Consider the following 17,055-nt stretch of genomic DNA (forward strand, 5'->3'; position numbering starts at 1 on the left):
TCCCATTTTCAGTTGTAATCACTCTAGGCTCCATGGTGTGGTGATTGTCCTTCTTCAACTCCATCTTAGCTGAGTGTGGTAAGTCCAATAAATCAGATTGTAGGTGCTGGAGTCTGTTGAGGCTCAGGACCTGGCTATCACATTGTCAGTCCAGAGATTCAAATCCCCTAAATATATCTTAAATCCCAACGTTAACTGCACCTCCAGCACATTAGCATGAAAGTCTTATGAAGGGAGATCCCATCTGAGTCCAGATTCATCACACATAAACACCATTTCCAAAGAGGGGCCATCTGCCCTGGTAGTTAACCCCATCGGCCATGGCCATAACTCTCATGGGTCTCTTTAGCCTTCAAAGGAACCAGTATCTGGGGGTTGTATCTGCTTTATCTGTCTCTCTGACTCTGCTCAGTTGTGCATGAGGGCAATCCTTCTGCCAGCCTCCAGACTCTTTTTTAGAAACTCGTAGCCATATAAACTCATTTCTCCTTTCCATTTCCCCCTTACTTTAGGTTAAACAGCATTTTAAAGTCATGTTATTTTATGTAGACATGGATATTCTGCTGATCCACATTGAACCTTCCGTATAAGGTCCTTTTCCAGTTGCATCATCAGTTGGTATTTGATAGTGGTCCCTCGTTGCCAGGGAGGCTCATCCCCAGGTGTCATGTCCCACGCTGGAGGGAAGGCATTGCATTTACATGCTGAGTTTGGCTTCGAGACTGGCCACATTTGAGTAACATGAAGGCTGACAGGAGGAAATTCCCAGGCACAATGTTGCTCTAGGCCTTGTTCTTATTTTAGGTTTATCAGCTCACAAGCATAGTCATTAGCATCAGGGGCTCACTGTTGAACCCTCACTCCCTCCAGGTCCCCGCCGCTGTACCTGGGAGACTGTCGCTGCTCCCCTAGGGACCGCGGCAGAGCACCACTGGCCAGGAACCCAGTACCCCCCCTGCTGTGGTTTTTAATTGTTGCCACTATGAGTATATCCAATCATTACCATGCCCCCTGGACATATGTTCTGTACAGCTCCCTGTCAGTCATATATCACCTGTCATTGGTATCCCATACCAGTATCGCTCCATTGCCATTGTTGAAACACTCTGTGGTCCAGAACTCCCCGAAATTTGAAGCCCAATATAATGTCATGGTCCCTTACTAGGGAATGGTATATAGCGATGGGTTTAAAGGATGGATAAAGAACTTGGATAAAGTTAGATAAAGAACTTAGATAAAGAATGTTGACTTGAAAAAATTCCACATCCTATCCTTTTTTTTTTTTTTTTTCTTCCCCCCCCCCCTAATTATTCAGCATTTCTTCACAGGAGTCCTAGACCACAGCAATGCATATATATAATATACAGCACTCCCATACATCCACCACAAAACCTTTTTCCTTCCACAGCGATACTCTTACACCCTTTTCACATCATATTTACTTAAGGTGATGTACAGAGTCTGAGATATTAGCTTTCTAACAAGGTAATATCTGTGCTTACATTATGGTGCATACTTTAGGATACACAGTTCTTTACATTTTTAGTTATCCTATGTTTTACATTATGGTTTACATTATCAGTCTGTCATCTCCTATATGTTATGGTGTAATATTACATGTTTTATATCCATCCTTGTGTACTCTCAAAAAACTCCTCTCTTGCCCCCCTTTTACTTTGGTTCCACACATTTAACGTCCATTTTCCCTTCCACCTTGGTGCCCACAGTGACAGCCAACCTTCGTTTCCTGAGGAGCCACTTCCAGAAATAGATGGAATAGTGTTCAGGGCCTAACTTGCTCAACTGCCCCAATGCCCTGGGAGCCACCCTTTCTCTCGAGGGATACAGTTCCCTCTATTTGGTGGCATTAGTCCTCCCCAGGATGTGGGTCCACCCCCACTCTCACTACTTGGGATTTTACCCCATGGTGTCACCCACTCTGGCAGAATGAGCATTTAGGCATTCCCCAGGAGCCCGTCCTGCATCAGACCCTCCCCTCCGAGCATTCTAAACAGGTAACCCTCTTTATTATATTTTGATATGATTTTCTCGGCATTTTACTCTCCACCACCTCCTGACCCTCTCCTGTGTTCGTATGCTCCCCCTCCCTCCCCCCACTTTTGAGAGGCCCAGGGTTTTAATTGCAGACCTCCCATGTGGTACATGGATGCCCTAACCACTGGGCCAAGTGTTTCCTTTTGTTGCATCATCGTGTTGTGTCAGCTCTCCGTGTGTGCGGCACCATTCCTGGGCAGGTTGCACTTTCTTTCACGCCAGGCAGCTCTCCTTACAGGGCACACTCCTTGCGCATGGGGCTCCCCTATGCGGGGGACACCCCTGCGTGGCAGGGCACTCCTTGTGCACATCAGCACTGTGCATGGCCCAGTTCCACGTGGGTCAAGGAGGCCCTGGGTTTGAACCGTGGGCCTCCCATGTGGTAGACGGACACCCTAACCACTGGGTCAAGTCTGCCACCTTCTCCTTCATTTTTTAAGGACAGCCTGGTTGGATATAAGATTCTTGGCTGGTAGTTTTACTCCTGTAGTATCTTAAATATATCATACAACTGTCTTCTTGCCTCCACGGTTTCTGGTGAGAAATTAGCACTTAATCTTTTTGGGTATCCCCTATAGGTTATCCAATCCTTTTCTATTGCTGTTCTTAGAATTCCTTCTTTGTGTTTGGCATTTGATATGCTGATTAGTATGTTTCTCAGAGTTAGTCTATTGGGTTTTTTTGGATGGCAGTATGTTGTGCTTCTTGGACATGGATATCTATGTTCTCCATCAGTGTTAGGAAATTTTCTACCATAATTTCTTCAAATATTCCTTCTGCCCCTTTTCCCTTCTCTTCTCCTTCTGGGACACCCATGACACATATGTTTGCATGTCTTTTGCTGTCATTTAGTTCCCTGAGAACTTGTTCATTTTTTTTCCATTCTTTTCTTCATCTGTTCATTAGAATGTTCACTTTCAGAGGCTATTTCTTCAAGCTCACCAGTGCTTTCTTTTGCTGCCTCAAGTCTGCTATTATATGTTTCCAATGTTTTTTTTAAAAATTTCATTTATTGTGCCTTTCATTCCCAAAAGATGTTATTTTTCTATATATGTATTCAAATACTTCCTTGTGCTCATACAATGTCTTCTTAATATCCTTAATCTATTTAGCCATCTCATTGAATTTATTAAGGAGATTGTCTTGAATATCTATGATTAGTTATCTGAACTCCTTTATATCATCTGGAGGCTTATCTTGTTCCTTTACTGGACCATATCTCCCTGTTTCTTGGTGTGGATTGTAATTTTTTGTTGGTGTCTGGGCATCTGGCTTACTAGAGTATTTATTCTGGATGCAGTTTTTCTATTTAGTTTAGGGCTTCTTGCCCTTTCTCTCTTGCTGGTTGTGCAGTAGGAGCCAAGGATATAGTTTGTGCTAGAAGCCATGGAGGCTCAAGCTGCCTTCCTTGCCAGAGAGATTGATGAAACTTCCCCAAAATTTCTCCTTTGCCAGGGGTTGGGACAGAGTCACAGCTGTGTGAAATAATCCAAGTCATGCAGGCCTAGACTGTAGTTGCCCAGAGAGACTGATGAAACTTCATGTCCCTTACTCCCCTGCCTGGGGTGGGGACGGAGTTGCAGGTTGGGCAGCAATCTATGCAGTTCAGGTCCAAGATGATGCAGTTGCCTGGATAGACTTCTGATTATTCAGTTTGTGCCAGCCAATATTACCTGCAGTTACCTAGATAGGTTGGTACAGGGCCCATCAGCCACTCTGCCAGAAGTGGGGCTGAAGTCTAGCCTTGGACTGCAGGGTGATCCGGCAGAAGAAAACTGCTTCCTACCATTACCATGATTTTCAGACAATGAGCTTCCCTTATGGTGGGGGTGGCATAAAAATGGTGGCCACTGGCTTCTTTCTGACTTGGACAGGTAAACATCCGAGCTGTTCCTGGGGTTGTACCTTAGCAAGCTGAGTCTACTAATCAGTAACCAAAATCAGTGTCCAACCATCTACTGCTCCCCTGTTTTTGTTAATCAGGCTTCCAATTCCCACCACAGAATAGCTTCTGGAGCAGATTGTGCTGCCAGAGTAGAATAATCACTAGCCTCCATCGCATGGCTGGTAACTTCCCAGAGAGGCTGGCATAGGTCCCCTCAGCTTCCTCCCTTCTAGAGGTGGGGCTGGGGCTTAGGCCAGAGCTGCAATATGATCTGGATGTAAAGAAGCCAATTCCCACCAGCACTTTGATTTTCATTCCACCCTGCTTCTTCTCATTCCAGGTGCAGAGTTGAGATGGCAGCTCCTGGCCTCTTTCTGACTTGGACATTCTCAACTTTAGCTGTTCTTAGGATTACACTTTGCCTGCTGAATTTACTCATTAGTAGCTGAATTTGGTGTCTAACCATCTCTTCCTCCCCCATATTTGAGAATAAGAGCTTTCAATTCCAGCTGTAACATCTCCTGAGGTGACTTGTTCCTCCAGGAGAGGCTAGGCACCAGCCTCTGTGGTGTGGAGTGCTTTACTTATAAATCATCTGTGCAGATGGGCAGTTTCTTTTCATTCCTTCCAGGATGTGGCAGGATGCTCTTCTGGTCTCCTGGAGGACCCAATCATGTGCTTCAGCTAACTCCAGATAGCTCTGGGTGTCTACTAATTGCCCTGTAGCAGGAGCTTACTCTGTCACCATCTTCCTGGTTGTTTCCCAAGTCATGGTTTTTACGCATCTGTCTCTACAACCTCTTCACCTTAGTTCTTCTCTCTCTCCGGTTGGCTGGGTGTGATAGCCTGCCTGATCACATCTGCTCCCCCCTCTCCCTGCAGCCACATCAGTACCGGTCATTTGAGCACCCTCTGACATTCAAAGGGGGCTTAGCTGGCCAAACTTAAAAAAGGAAACCACTCTCTGCCCTCCACCAGACCCCTCTTCCTCCTGGGGAATGCTCAGCCTCACTCAGTACTGCAATGTGTTAGAGGTTTTACCTCCACTATATTTTTGATGTAACACTTATGTAATCTAAAGCTTTGTTTTAAAAAGTTAACTCAAAATTATATGAGGCAATGAAAATCAATGTAACTGACATCCAGGAATAAAGTTAAATTAAGATTATCCCTAAAGATAAAGATATAGTAACCAGGGATTATCACCACTTTGATCCTAGTAGTCCAGTGCCTTCAGAAGAAGGAGAAAAGGACAATCTATTCCAAGTTCTTCCAGATAATTTTTCTGCTAAAATAAGACAAATCATAATTCTGATAGTATTTAGCTTGGTTTTCTCCACCCATAATGCAGACCACTTCAACCCAATGTCCTGTTCTAATTCTCAAACAACTAGATTGGATCCTTAAGCAAATGAGTCAATTAAAGTTCTTTTATAAAGTCTTTTATTAAAAGTTTTTGGACCGATTTGATCGATGGGCTCTAGATTTCCATGCTCTGATCTAGTGTTGGGTATAGGAACATAGTTGAATCTGTAAAATATGTAACTATGCGTGAAATGAGCAATTTGAAAAAGAATATATATTAGGAAAGTGCCAGAAATTTGTTTCTTTATTGAGATAAAATTCACATGACAAAAATTAAGCACTTTAAAGTATACAATTCAGTGGCATCTATTGCATTCATGATGTTGTGCAACCATTAACACTATTTGCTTTCAAAGTGTTTTCCTCATTCTGGAAAAAAAACCCCGTATCCATTAAGAATTCACCCCCATTTCTCCCTTCCACAGCCCCTGGAAAGCACTAATATGACTTCTGTTTCTGGACTTACCTCTTCTGGAAACTTAATGTAAATGCAAGCACACCACATGTTGCCCATTGTGTCTGGCTTCTTTCACCTAGCATAATGTCTTCAAGGTCCATCCATGTTGTAGCATGTATCAGGGCTTCATTTCTTTAAATGTCTGAATAATATGTATATGCTACATTTTGTTTATTCATTCTTCAATTGATGAAAATTTGGTTGTTTCCACCATTTGGCTATTGTGAATAGTGCTGCTATGAACATTTGTATACAAGTTTTTGTTTGAACACCTGTTTTCAATTATTTGATATTTATACCGAGAAGTAGAAATGCTGCGACATAGGCAATTCTTTGCTTAGCTTTTTGAGGAACTCCCAAACTGTGTTCTGCTCCATTCTACCTTCCTACCAGCAATGCACAGGGGCCATATATTTATTCAAGTATAAAATGATGCAAACCACCAAATGTACAAGTAAAATTTAAAAAATACAAGTAGCACAGGAGGCAAACTATTTACGGGTACTGGGTATCCTTCAGGGTTGGGACTTTAAAGAATACTGAACCCACGCTCTGGAGCAGGCTTCATCTATGTGATTCTCAGCTCACAGAGTTTTGAGGCAGGTGTGACTTCCACTGATGTTACTATGAGAGAAAAGTGAATTCTGGAGTTCAGTCGTAAAGATTCCCAAAAATTCTCTGGAACCAGGCCACAATCAGGACAAGCCTCTGTTCATGGGATACCACTTCCCCACTCATTATCTGTCTTCTCCAACAAAGAACCCCCACATCTTGTTCTGTGCTCCATAGAAAACTGAATTCTTAAGACACCGAGTAACAATTGGATGTTTCATCTACTGGTTCATTAATGAACACGTATTGTACCTGAAATGTGCCAGGCACTCTGCTAGGTACAGAGTAATTACTCAGTTATTCATGACAATTTACAGCCTATCAAAAGCATAATATGAATATTAAACTCATTGTACATTGGTTCTCTCCTTTATCACTCAGTGATCATTTTCACATCATTAAAAGTTCTCTTAACAGTATTTCTTCATTATTTTTATTATTTTAGAAAATCAAATAAAAGTAATGAATGGTTTTGAATCCTTGGGACCAAACACTCCACCTTCCCTTTTTCCATAAAACTTGTTTCTTCCTGTTTGTTGCAAGGGAAGTTTGTAATCCAGTGCCAAATGTTGGAAAGTTTCAATATTGTCTGCTTTGGTGATAGGTGAGAAATGGATCTAGGAGTGAGGATTCTGCTTAATTTGCATAATTTTCCATACTGTGTTCATCTGGATATGATCTCTTCATCTTTTGGATCATGCCTTAGAAGGCTTCTTCTCAGAAATGTTTGATCTCACTTTCCCCTATATAGACAACTAGAGTGTATCTCTCTAATACGCAAATGCCAGTCTCTGTACATATCATTCATAATGCAGGCTTCAATAAATGGGCACATATTCTTTGCTGTATACACTTAACAAGTCACCTCTATTACCAGTTTGGAGTATCAAGTCAACTTTATAACTGTTCATATTCAACAACTCTCCTCTGTTTTCTGGGGATAGGAGACTAAAATAATATGTAACGTGGGCCAATTGACTCGTGGGAGAATTCTTTGGAGCTCCAAATACATATTTTATCCCATTGGACTGCTTTCTCCTAGGAAGAGGTCAACTCTCTGATTTTGGTCTCTGAGTTCAGATAACCCATAATAATTGCACTGTGCATCTCTAGGGTATATTTCCTTCTTTCTTTAAAATTAATTAATTAATTAATTTCTCTCCCCTTCCTCCGCCTGCCAGTTGTCTGTTCTCTGTTTCTATTTGCTGCATGTTCTTCTTTGTGGGCTTCTGTTGTTGTCAGCAGCATGGGAATCTGTTTCTTTTTTGCTGTTGTTGTGTCATCTTGTTGCATCGGCTCCCTCTGTGTGTGGCGCCATTCCTGGGAAGGCTGAACTTTCTTTTGCACTGGGCGGCTCTCCTTATGGGGCGCACTCCTTGAGCATGGGGCTCCCCTATGAGGGGACACCCCTGCGTGGCACAGCACGCCTTGTGCACAATAGCACTGTGCTTGGCCAGCTCCACAAAGGTCAAGGAGGCTGGGGGTTTGAACTGCGGACCTCCCATGTGGTAGACGGATGCCCTCACCACTGGGCCAAGTCCACTTCCCCATTTCCTTCTTCAAAGAATTAAAGAACATAGTTGGCTATATTTTATTGAGGTACCAATGGTTTATGAAAATACTCATGAGCTCACAAACCCTTCATCAACTCACAACTGTGTTTTTATCATGATTTCTCTCCATATAAATTGGTTGTGGAATTTATTTTTATTATTTTTATTTTTTAATTTTTATTTATTTTATTATTTATTTATTAAAATTATTTATTTTTACAAATTACATTAAAAAATAGGAGGTCCCAGTCAACCCCACCGCCCCCACCCCCCACTCTCCCCACAGCAACACTCTCTCTCATCATCGTGAGACATCCATTGCACCCAGTAAGTACATCTCTGAACATCACTGCACCCCGTAGTCAATGGTCCACATCATAGCCCACACTCTCCCACGTTCCATCCACTGGGCCCTGGGGGGATCTACAATGTCCTGTAATTGTCCGTGAAGCCCCACCCAGGATAACTCCACGTCCCGAAAATGTCTCCACATCTCATCTCTTCCTTCCATTCCCCAAACCCAGCAGCCACCATGGCTACCCTTCCCACACCCATTCCACATTTTCTCTGTGGACATTGGATTGGTTGTGTCCATTGCACATCTATGTCAAGTGGGGGCTTAGATTCCACATGGATACTGGATGCACTCCTCCTGCTTTCAGTTGTAGACACTCTAGGCTCCATGGTGTGGTGGTTGACCTTCTTCAACTCCATGTTAGCTGAGTGGGGTAAGTCCAATAAATCAAAGTGTAGGAGCTGAAGTCTGTTGAGGCTCTGGGCCTGGGTGTCTTATTATCAGTCCAGAGATTCAAATCCCCTAAATATATCTTAAACCCCAGCACCAACTACAATTCCAATAAAGTAGCATGCAAGTCTTGTGGGAAGAGATCCCCTCCAAGTCCAATTCCATCATGTAGAAACACCAGCTCCAAAGAAGGGCCATCTGCCATGGCAGTGAACCCCATCTGCCATGACCATAGAACCCGTGGGTCTCTTTATCCCTCAAAAGAACCAATACCTGGGGTTGTATCTACTTTATCTGTCTCTTAGACTCTGCTCAGTTGTGCATAAGGGCATTCCTTCTGACAACCTCCAGACTCTTTTTTAGAGACTCATAGCCTTATATTCTCATTTCTCCTTTCCATTTCCCCCTTATATTAGGTCAAACAGCATTTTGAAGTCATGTTATTATATGTAGACAGGGATATTCTGCTGATCCGTATTGAACCTTTAATTCAAGGTCATTTTCTAGTTGCATCTTCAGCTGGTATGTGGTAGTGATCCCTTGGTGCCAGGGAGGCTCATCCCCGGGTGTCATGTCCCACGTTGGGGGGAATGTACTGCATCTACATGCTGAGTTTGGCTGTGAGAGTGGCCACATTTGAGTAACATGAAGGCTGTCAGGAGGAAACTCCCAGGCACAGTGCTACTCTAGGCCTTGTTCTTATTGCAGATGTATAGGCTCAAAAGCATTGCCATTAGTATCAGGAACCCACTGTTGGGCCCTCCTTCCTTCCTGGTTCTTGCCTTTGCCCCTGGGGGACTGCCGCTGCTCCCCAGAGTCCATGACCGTGACCCCCCGGCCAGGTGCCCAGTACCTGCCCCAGCTGTTGTTTTTAATTGTTTCCACTATGAGTATATCTAGACATTACTATATACCCTGGGCATATGCCCTGTATAACTCCCTGTCAGCCATATATATCCTGTCAATAACATCCTATATCAGTATTCCTCCACTGCAGTTGTGGAATTTAATACAGAAAAAGTCATTCCTGTCAAGAGGACATAGGGTGAGAGGATTGTAGGATAGATGGACTGACATGGTCTCCAAGAGTGTCATGAATCAAAGAATTCACTGATTAAAATTAGGCACAAAGTTTAACATTTTATATTTGATATTTCATTTAGTTCTTTGTTAACACTAAGAAATTGGTATCTGTAATCTGAATTTATGGTTGACTAAAGTGAGACTTACAGCAATGATGCTGCTTGTCTCAGGCATGTAGTAGAGTCTGGAGTCAAGGACAGAGTTTTGTTTCCTAAGCATTTGCATTTCAATAATATTTTTAATTTTTAATAAACTTTATTTGTGAATAGTGTTAGTGTACAGATAAATTGTGAAGGTATTACAGAGAATTTCCCGCATATTGACATCTCCCACCCAGTATACCCCATTGCATTTGGTGGTCATTTCTCTTTAAACTTCTCTGCTCTGTGATATATAGTATATATATATTAACATGACCTATCATTCTTCATGCAAATTTCGATTACCAGACTAAGATAGTATTTGTTATGTTTATTCACTGTAAATTTATTCTTTCCCCCTTTTTCTTGGTGTATTTTGTGAGAGCAAGTCAGTATACACAGGTGACATTTCAGGAGTGGGTTGTTATGATTCATCTCTTTGAGAGCAGGGTATCTACATAAATCATTAGAATACTTTGGCATGGGAGATTTCATTCATTAATTGACTTACTTTTCTATCCAATCATTCATTTATATAATTATGAACTCATGGCATTTATTTTATACTTTAGGTAATATCTCAAAAAATTATTTATTTTGTTCCTTAAATTATTCAAATTTGGTTCTTGAGTGTCCCTGCAAGAAATTGCCAAACTTACTTCCAAAGTGGTTGTACTATTTTGTATTCCCACAGCAGAATGAGAATTTTTATTCCTCCACATCTCTCTAGTAATTGGTATTGGCAGTTATACATACTTTTTTAGCTATTCTAAAAGGTGTGTACTGGTATCACAAAGTTGTAATTTGCAGGTACCTAAGGATGAATTGTGTTAAAATCTTTCCATTTGCTAATTTTCCTTGGTGAAGTTCTGTTCATATCTTTTGTCCATTTAAAACCTGCATTGTTTGTTTACTTATTGGTATGTTTTTAAGTTTCTTTTTTTTTGTCTTTATTCCTTTTTTTAAAATATTAATTCAAAAAATATGGGGTCCCCATATACCACCCCACCCCCCTTACCCCACCACTCCCCCCATAGCAACATTCTCCTCCATCATCATGAGATATTCATTGCATTTGGTGAATACATCTCTGAGCATCGCTGCACCTCATGGTCAGTGGTCCACATCACAGCTCACACTCTCCCATGTTCCATACAGTGGGCCACGGCAGGACCTACAATGTCCAGTAATTGTCCCTGCAGCACCACCCAGGACAACTCCTAGTCCCAAAAACGCCCCCACATCTTATCTCTTCCTCCCATTCCCCACACCCAACAGCCACCATGGCCACTTTCTCCACACCAATGCCACACTTTCTTTGATTACTAATCACAATAGTTCATGATTAGAATATCAGTAAGTCCACTCCAATCCATATCTACTCCTCCATCCTGTGGACCTTGGATTGGTTGTGTCCACTCCACATCTATGTCAAGAGGGGGCTTAGATTCCACATGGATGCTGGATGCAATCCTCCTGCTTTCAGTTGTAGGCACTCTTGGATCCATGGTATGGTGGTTGACCTTCTTCAACTCCATGATAGCTGAGTGGGGTAAGTCCAATAAACCAGAGTGAAGGAGCTGAAGTCTGTCGAGGCTCAGGGCCTGGCTATCATATGGTCAGTCCAGAAATTCAAATCCCCTGGGTATATCTTAAACCCCGGCACCAACTACAATTCTGGTAAAATAACAGGAAAGGATTGTGAAAAGAGATCACATCTGAGTCCAGCTCCATCAAACAGAAACACCAACTCCAAAGAAGGGCCAACTGACATGGCACTGAACTCCATCTGCCATGACCATAAAACCTGTGGGTCTCTGTAGCCCTCAGAAGAACCAATACCTGGGGTTGTATCTACTTTATCTGTCTCTGGACTCTGCTCAGGTGTGCATAAGGGCAACCCCTCTGATAACCTCCCAGCTCTTTTCTAGAGACTCATATCCACATAAACTCATTTGTCCTTTCCATTTCCCCCTTGATTTAAGTCAAATAGCATTTTTAGGACGGTGGGGCAAGATGGTGGCTGAATGAGCGCACCTGAGATTCTCTCCTGCAAAGAAGCGCCTGGGCAGCATTGGAAATTCTTCGGGACCAGGCTGTTTTGGGATTTTGCAGGGCAGGAGGTGTCTGGACTTCGATTTGGTGGGAAGGTAGCAGAGAAAATTCGTGTATAAGATAAAATTGGAGCTCTATTACATGGAGGTGGGAGCTGTGCACGGGAAGCTCCCTCCTGGGGTGGGCGGAGCCGCAGCACTGGCACTGGGGCAGTGATTTCTGGAGTCTCTGTGGTACTAGGGAATTCATACGCCCTGAGCAGGCTACTGGGGGGCTAACAGAACAGGAGGCCTTCGCAGACCGATTCAGGGAGACAAACGGGAGTTTTATTGTGAAGCAGGGAATTTTTGATTGCAGACACAATAGCGCTTCTGCCTAGAGGCCTGCCCCCCCAAGGCCGGCTGCCGATCTAAAGCAGCCTTAAATTGTTCACAATAAAGAGACATCATCAGGAGACTGTTTCAGGGCTTGCAGGATGGGAGATGCCTGGAAGCCAATTAGGGGAATATTTTGCGAAGCATGGGAATTTCGGTTTTGGACTCTGTTATCAGCATTTCTTGCTGGAGCCCCACTCCCGGGCCTGGCTACTGATCTGCATCATTAAATTGGCTGCAGTGTAGAGGCGCCCCCAGGTGGTCATTCCAGGGGCTTACAGGGTGGGAGGTGACCTGAAGTCGAAATGGTGATACAGCCACAGAATAGACCCGAGTGAGTGAGTGAATTGCAGGGTTCAGACACATAGGTTAGAGTTTGCAGATGTGACCTCTCCCATAGGGCTGGCACCCAGCTGCGGGGATCCCTGAAGGCTCTGTTGCACTGCAGTGCTCCCAGGCTCCCTGTTAACCAGATTTGAGGTTGCCAGGTCTGAGTTTCCTAAACCCTGGTGGCCCACACCCCAGAGACTCACACCTCTTGAGTCTACAATATCTCAGACTTTCCATCCCTGAATCCATCACGCCCTGAGGTCCATCTGAGGTCCTTGAATGTCCTAGCCCTCAATGTTTGCGTTCTTTTTTGTTTTGTTTTGTTCTGTTCTGTTTTTATTTTTATTTTATTCTTTTTTTTTTAATGTCCTGATTGATAACATTGCATTATCTCCTAGTCTTTTCTCCCAGCATATCCCCCAAAGTCTTTTTTTTTTTTCAGTTATTTGGGGGGGGGGGGGGATTTGTTGTTGCTGTTGTGGTTGTTCCATAAGATTTTTTTCTTTTCCCTACTTGTTCCCCTCCCTTTACCGACCCCTTTTTCTTTCTTCCTTTCTTCTCTTTATTTTTCTCTCTCTCATCCCTCATTTTCTTCTTATTTTATTTTATCTTAATTATACAATAGGTGTTGCAGGGAACATCTCACATTTGCTGTGTTTCCTCATCTCCACTGCCACATTTCTGTGTGAATTGATTTTGGCTACCTACACTATCCCCTTTCCCCTACATCTTGATATCCTCCATCATCTACTGTCTCTCCTATATTCCACCTCCCTTTCTTTGATCCGCAAAGTGTCTAACTCCTAATTTCTAATACCTTTATTTTGTTTTCTGTCTTTTATCCACTCTTTTTTTTTTTTTTTGGTTTAAGTGTTCCATAACCCCACGAAGTTTGAGTTTATTATTAGTCAAATGTAAATTAAAATTCCATAGAATATCACTGACATGACTAAATAATATAATTTATGAGACAAGTCACTACTCTGATTTTTAAAATAAAAGTGATTAGATAATGTCCTGGTAAATATTTTTCAACCCACATTATACCTATTTTTATTCTTATTGCTTGTTCTACATCATTCTCTACATGCACAAAATAAAGTATGACAGTAAATGTTAAGAAATGTTGTCATGAATGACAAGAAAAAGAAAAGTTTCTGTTCTAATGCTTAAGCTAAAACTACAAAGATAGAGTTCATTTGTTGATATTGATAATTTTCATGAAAAACACATTTGGTCAGTGCATTAGTCAGCCAAAGGGGTGCTGGTGCAAAGTACAAGAAATCTGTTGGTTTTTATAAAGGTTATTTATATGGGGTAAAAGCTGACAGTTACAAGGCCCTGAAGAGTCCAACTCAAGATACCACAAGAAGTACTTTTTTAGCAAAGTCTGTTGCCATATTCTGAAGCAAGATGGTTGCCAATCTCTATGAAGGTTCAGCCTCACTTCTTCCTCTTAAGGTTCCATGGTTCCAGTTTTTTCCTCTCTCAGCTGTAGGCTGGCATAGAGCTCCTTTCTAGGCTCAGCTGCTCTGATTAATAACTTGAGATTCCAGAGATTCATTGAAACTGAGGAAATTTGACATGTACTTTGAGAGACATTTCTGTTATTTTTCAGCTTTTCATTATTTTAGGGAGGATCAAGATTTCATCCCTAAAGTTGAATGACATTTAGAAGAAAGCAGGAGAATTGATCTAATGTTGAATGAAGAAAGTGTAGCATAAAAATTACATTGTGGGGAAACGGACTTTGGCCCAGTGGTCAGGTCGTCCGTCTACCACATGGGAGGTCCGCGGTTTGGATCCTGGGCCTGCTTGACCCATGTGGAGCCGGCCCACGTGCAGCGCTGATGCACGCAAGGAGTGCCATGCCACACAGGGGTGTCCCCCGCGCAGGAGAGCCCCACGCGCAAGGAGTGCACCCATAAGGAGAGCCGCCCAGTGCGAAGGAGGGAGGAGCCTGCCGAGGAATGGCGCTGCCCACACTTCTTTATCCACTCTTGAAACTATTGCCTTTCTTTTCTCTTTCCCTCTCTCATGAAAACACTAGCTTTTTAATTCATACGATACTCCTCCCATATTCAGTCGACTACCTCATTATAGGTATTCGACCTACTGCTATAACTCTACACAACTTACTTGAATATAATATCCATCCTCCCAGATCTCATATTGTTGCTCTGTTAACATTTATCACCAGTAATACTTCACACTTTTTCCTTGCTTATGCAATTGCCTTTCCCTGGCCCTAATACTTTCCTTTAAAGTGAACTTAACCAGCAATAAGAAATTAGAATAAGAAGAACAAAGTGAAAAAGAGAAGATATAACACTTACACAAAAACAACAGCTAATTAATCCCCAAGACTAGACAAAGAAGCTAAGGAACTGATTAAACCTGTCAAGATAAAATGATGACCAGACAGCAGCAAAAATCTGCAAACCAAACCAGTAATCAGGAAAATATGGCTGAATTCAATGAACAAACTAAAAACCAGGAAGGGGAGCAGAACTTCGCACAAGTAATTAAAGATCTCAAAACATTTATCACCAAAAATTTTATGAAGTAAAGAGAGAGGTTAACAACATGAAGACAACACTTGGAGGGGAAATTGCAGACATACACAAAACGATAACAGATATGATGGGAATGAACACCACAGTTCAAGAAATCAAAAATACACTTGCAGCAAATATGAGCAGACTAGAAGAGGCAGAGCAGAGAATTAGTGATGTGGAAGACAGTACATGGCAAATCAAACAGATAGTAGAATTGACCGATAAAAAGATAGAAAAAATCGAGCTAGGATTTAGGGACCTGAATGACAATGCAAAATGCTCAAACATCCGTATTATAGGCATCCCAGAAGGAGAAGAGAAGGGAAAGTGATCAGAAGGAGTGTTGCAGGAAATAATGGCTGAAAATTAACCAAATCTACTGAAAGAGACAGATGTACATATCCAAGAAGCACAGCGCACCCCAATCGTCATAAACCCCAACAGGCCCACCCCAGACAAATACTTGTCAAATTATCCAATGCTCAAGACAAAGAGAAAATTCTTAAAGCAGAAAGAGAAAAGAAAACCATCACATATAAGGGAAGCTCCATAAGATTAAATGCTGATTTCTCATCTGAAACCATGGAGGCAAGAAGGCAGTGGTATGATATAGTCAAGGTACTAAAAGAAAAAACTTTCAAACCAAGAATACACTACCCAGATAAACTAGCATTCAAAAATGATAGAGAGTTCAAAATATTCACAGAAAAACAGAAACTGAAAGAGTATGCCAACAAGAAACCTCTACTTCAAGAAATTCTAAAGGGAATTCTGCGGGAAGAAAGGAAAAAACAGGACAGGCAGAGTTGGAGGAGAGTGTAAGAGCAAAAAAAAGACAAAAAGAGAAGGGGAAAAAATATATGAAAAACACAAGTCCAATCAAAATATGGCTAACATAAATAATTCCTTGAAAGTAATAACACTGAATGTCAACGGATTAAACTCACCTATGAAAAGATTCAGATTGGGACATTGGATAAGGAAATATGACCCATCTATATGCTGTCTACAGGAGACACATCTTAGACCCAGAGACTCATGGAGGCTGAAAGTGAATGGTTGGAAAACAATCTTACAAGCAAAGAATAACCAAAAAAAGGCAGGAGTAGCTATATTAATATCAGACAAAATGGACTTTAAATGCAAAACAATTGTGAGAGACAAAGAAGGATACTACATATTAGTGAAAGGGACAATATGTCAAGAAGATCAAACAATCAAATATTTATGCTCCTAACAAGGGCGCTTATAAATATGTGAGGCAAACGCTGGAAAAACTAAGTGAAAGAATACATGCATCTACAATTATAGTGGGGGATTTTAATACACCACTATCAACTCTGGACAGAACATCTCAAAAGAGAATCACTAAGGAAACAAAAAATTTGAACAATATATTAGAGGAGCTGGATCTAATAGACATATACATATCATTACACCCAAATACAGCAGGATATACATTTTTCTCAAGTGCACATGGATCATTCTCCAAGATAGACCATATGCTAGGCCACAAAGGAAGGCTTAATGAATTCAGAAAGATTGAAATCATACAAAATAATATCTCTGACCACAGTGGAGTGAAGTTGGAAATTTGCAAGGGCCAGAGGCCCAGATTTCACACCAAGATTTGGAAATTAAACAGCACACTCTTAGAAAATCAGTGGGTCAAAGAGGAAATCTGAAAAGAAATCAATGACTACCTTGAAACAAATGATAATGATAACACAACATACCAAAATTTATGGGATGCAGCAAAAGCAGTACTGAGAGGGAAATTTATAGGCATAAATCATACATCAAAAAAGAAGAAAGAGCAAAAATTGAAGAACTAACTGCACAT

The sequence above is a fragment of the Dasypus novemcinctus genome, chromosome 30 (assembly GCF_030445035.2).
Source record: "Dasypus novemcinctus isolate mDasNov1 chromosome 30, mDasNov1.1.hap2, whole genome shotgun sequence".
Taxonomy (NCBI): Eukaryota; Metazoa; Chordata; class Mammalia; order Cingulata; family Dasypodidae; genus Dasypus; species Dasypus novemcinctus.